This window comes from Corticium candelabrum, chromosome 19 (genome assembly GCF_963422355.1).
Source record: "Corticium candelabrum chromosome 19, ooCorCand1.1, whole genome shotgun sequence".
Taxonomy (NCBI): domain Eukaryota; kingdom Metazoa; phylum Porifera; class Homoscleromorpha; order Homosclerophorida; family Plakinidae; genus Corticium; species Corticium candelabrum.
In genome coordinates this window covers 1,081,048-1,085,566 of record NC_085103.1, presented here as the reverse complement: position 1 = coordinate 1,085,566, position 4,519 = coordinate 1,081,048, and the positions used below count along the sequence as shown (strand labels likewise).

At 36.7% G+C, this 4,519-nt stretch overlaps 1 long non-coding RNA gene across 1 annotated transcript; it reads right to left on the bottom strand.

Moving 5' to 3' along the window:
* Positions 1–1,525: 1,525 nt before the first annotated feature.
* LOC134194758 (uncharacterized) lies at positions 1,526–3,789 on the bottom strand. Its single transcript, XR_009972233.1, has 5 exons — positions 3,116–3,789; positions 2,994–3,061; positions 2,637–2,934; positions 2,435–2,573; positions 1,526–2,376 (listed from the first exon to the last, which is right to left on the bottom strand). It is a non-coding gene; the product is annotated as an uncharacterized LOC134194758 (long non-coding RNA).
* Positions 3,790–4,519: the final 730 nt, after the last annotated feature.

The following is a 4,519-nucleotide window of genomic DNA, read 5'->3' as shown; positions in this document are numbered from 1 at the left end:
GTAGTCACCGCAATACCTGTAATCTGTATCGAATAGGCTAGTCGTTAATCGCTTTGTAGATTACACAAAACATGTACCCTGCTGGGCTCACCTGCTGGGTTGGTGGGCGCCCAGATGGGGTAAAGACCCCACTTTCTCATCATGTATGGGTATAGCGACACAATAATATGAGTAATCAAAAGAGTCTGTTGATTCTTCTCACTGTCCATTTGCATGGCTGTGTTTGAGAGTAGACTTGTTTTCGTTGAAGGGGAGTTTCTGTGATCTGACGTAGCGACCCTTGGCAAAGAGGATCTCTGATCATGTCTACCAAGCATGCTGTTTAGAGCTGTTGACATGGCCGTAGCGCACGTAATCTAGTCTCGCGTAGCGACACACCTTTCCGCCCCGTCATACTTCGGGCGCAACAGTACACACACACACACACACTAAACACAAGACAATCTAGACAAACAACTTGTCTTCTAAATTCTTAGCATCTCTAAAGCAACTATTAAAATCGATGCATGATAGCACCATTATTCTCTTCCATATTTTAGTACCTACGTTTTCCCAAATTTCGGGTTTGACTCGATATCAGAGCCATCCAGTACAAAGCCGCTCACCAAGCCATTACTTGAGTGACTCGATCGCTCAGCATAAAAACAGAAGCTTACGATGGAGTAACAGGTCTGGTGCCTCAATAAGTGAGTTACCATGAGCCTATGATCTGGAATCACTTAAAAAACAATTGTGTTTTAATTCCAGTTTTTCTTATGGATCATTTTGCCTCACAATCTGGATTTTCCTATTTAAATTTACACAAATATAGTACATGATGTCATTCAAGCCCTTTCAAACGTACTACAGTTGCATAAAAATACACAATTAAATTCAAGGAAGGCTAATCAGAATATCCGTAAACATATTGTGACAAGAGAACACATTATGCTTGGCTACCTGGATTACTGCACTACACATAGTAGCTTGATAGCACAGGCAAGGCTCTCACTTTCTATACTCAACATGTCAGCTAACTAAACAGTACTTGACATTACTATTAGTCATGATCTGAACACCCAGTACATGCTTCAAGCCAGATAGACAGTCACAGACGTTTTCCACCTGATGACTAACACAATGACATCAAAATCAAGGGAAGTAAAGATGGGGAGATTATGTGTGTTGTATATGTGCTATGTGTTGTACTGACCCAAATTGGGTACTGCACTATAGATTTTGCATTTTAGTACGATAAAATCTATTAATATTATTGTTGTCCAAGAAATTACGCCCATATTTTCGTCATCACAATAGGACAAGAGCCTGTGATACAGGTCTGAACATACAGACGTCATAAGATAACATTATTCCAACTGAAAAAATCAGCCATATGAATTCACAAACACAGACACACAAAAGAAACAGCAACCAAAGAAAGATGAATTCATAAAACAATGAGCAATAGCCTACTTGTAGATATCCAAATTAGCAATCAAGTTGACTGCATTAGAACTACTGATGAAGTGCTCAAACAGTGCTACAGTTTTGAGGACATTTGTATATTGTTCCAAACTCAACACTACAAAAAGAATTTAGATTCTTAGACAGCACAAGCTTGTTCTTTGGTAACAATTACAGTTTTAGGTAACTTCTTTGTGGCCATGTCTTGCAGTTCTCTTTCTTTGTAATAATGCAGTGCAACTTCTAGCAGCCACTGATTTTCTATTTCAATCACCTACCTCGTATATATTCCTTTGTTGTGAAGGCTAATTAATCCTTGGTACATTAAACATCTTGACTGATCCTCAAATAGACAATTGTTGAGATGGATGTGAACAGTCTACACAGAAAGAGAAACAACTGATCATGTTATTATGAAAACTCCTTCCAGTCAATACAACCCATTGTTTCAATCACTAGCTGAAAAGAAATCAGAGACAAATGCTTCTATGCAAGCCTGTTGTCCATAAAGTTTCCAACAACATTCAAATGCTAGAAGCACTTGGTATGTCTAATCAATGTATTATTGCAAACAATATGACTATCTGACCATTTAATAATAACATGAAAGAAAACACGATAAATGCTGCAGCGACTGCCTCTTTAGTACTTATAAATGAGAAGTGAGAATACGCCAAATCACAATGGCTTAACAATCAGAAAAATCACTTATAGACTAAAATGAATCTAGACGGGACAACCAAGACTTCCCAGAGCAATTATGCAATTTCAACTAAGTTGTAGTAAACTGAAAACTGAAGCAATTGTCGACGTCCATATATCTTTGCAGTAAGTTGTAAATGTAAGCTGTGTATAATTACAGTTATATATTAATTAATAAGCTAACCTGCTGATGTTTTACTGTTTAGTATTGTCCACCCCTAGACAACTTAGCTGTGTGATAGAAAAATCCAGTAGTAATTGCTTTTCTAATAGCCAAACAATCACTGACATTTGATGTCATCTTAATCTCCACCCTAGCTCTCCATCAGCCCTTCAAGCTGATCTCTAACATTCCGAGCACAACGCGTTGTGCGATTCTGAATGAAATTCTCAAAACACCATTGAGTGGAGAAATCAGTTTCGAACCCCTAAATAACACAACACACAAAAGTAAGGTCTTCATTTCCCTGTGATTTGGATATGTTTCCTACTTGATTATACACATTCAGCAGTGATAGATGGTCACCACCAGACTGAAATAGTATTTCATGCATTATTAGCATGTACTATCTTATGCTAAACACACATATGTAATTAACATTGAGTGACTTCTGCTACGATGTAGCTCAACTTCAAGTATGTCACAAACAAACTAAGAAACCAGCTAACAATTCCATATTCTGTAAATTAGCAATATAACAAAAGTCATTTGCATTGGGTTGATAAAATATTGCATTATTGACAGACAACATAGCTGTGATAGTCAAAATCTCCTTTGAGCACTAATATCTGTGTAAACATAAGCAAGTTCACTACATGTTTACTGATATGAATAAAAATTGCTTTACATTTCTGATGCTAACAGCATCTTAGACAGCATAGGATCAACAGGAAACTCAGCCATACGATGAACTAACTGTAATATAAAACATACAGTCACAAGCATATAAGCAAGCAAAGAGATGCAGACCTTGTTAGTTCTCCTTGATGCTAAGAGCTCCAAGAGCAGAAAAGTGTTCTGAAGCCATGACGAGTGTTTCTGCTGGTGGAGAATTCAAAAGGCAAATGAGCACGATCATCAATACCCAGAGAATTGAGCATCAACAACATATTTCCAAGATTCGATTGTTCGATCTGCTCAGAGAAAACCCTCATCACACCATAAACATTATACAGTATATTTACCCCAGATGTCTGTGTGCCTGCATTTCTTCTAGCTGCCATTCATCTGATGTCAATATTTACTGAAAATTCATTAATCTCAATTTATTACCATACACTATAATAATACAAATAATGATAATATTCATAAAATAACATGTATTGAGAACTATCTAACTGTAATGCCTGAGTGACAGCAAACAACTTCATTTACACATCTATATTGAGAATGTCATAAAACTATGCATGAAATCAAGATAACTTTATTTTGTGGTGCAACACAAAAAAATATTAGAGTAAGTACACAATCAACAACACCTAAATATATATTCAATCTGTATTCCTATCTGTTTGTCTGTATTTGTATGTCCATATTATTTAAGCCCATAACAGTGACTAACTTTAGGCACTGTGTTCTTTCTCTTTCAGCTCATTTTTGTAGGTCCAACCTGTAAAGCCGAAAACACTTGCAAGCTGCGACTCTGCCTAGCCCTCTCATTAGCTGAAGCGTTAGAGCAAGATGTAACAACTAATGACTCCATGCCTGTCTGAGAATTATAGCTTTTTAGTTTACAAAAGCTAAGATCAATAACATAAATGATGCCATCAATAGTGAGATTTGTTTCTGCACTGTTGGTTGCAATGACAACCTTCCTTGCTCTAAGAGGTGTTGGCTCAAATAAAGTTGCCTGCATCTCAGAGGAAAGATTTGCATGAATGGGTAGAATGATCAGTTCTTTGATATGACGACCAAGATGATGACAACGTTCTCGTAGACTCTCACAGCACGATTCAATCTCTTCTTGACCAGTAAGAAATATCTATATAGCCAACATTGTAAATGCTTACAAACTTAAAGAGAAATGATAAGAAATCAAGCAAATCAAAATGGTGACTGCTGACTGCTGATCAAACAGCTAATGTAGTATGTCTTTGTCACTCGTAATAGTTCTACGTATACTAGTACTGCCTGAACATTGCTGTGCTTTCCATATGTACGTTTTAAATTTACAAACACATAAATCTCCAAGTACTTCAGGTAATCAATGTTCTAATGTATTTGCAATTAGGCCAGCTAACATAGATGACCTAATAGCATGAGCCAGACTCAAGTTATGATATCGTTTGTAGTTTCAAGTTAGTATTTATGCAACAAAGAAAGAAATGATCAGAAACCTTACCAAAACTTTCCATCTCAAGTCTGCAAGTACAA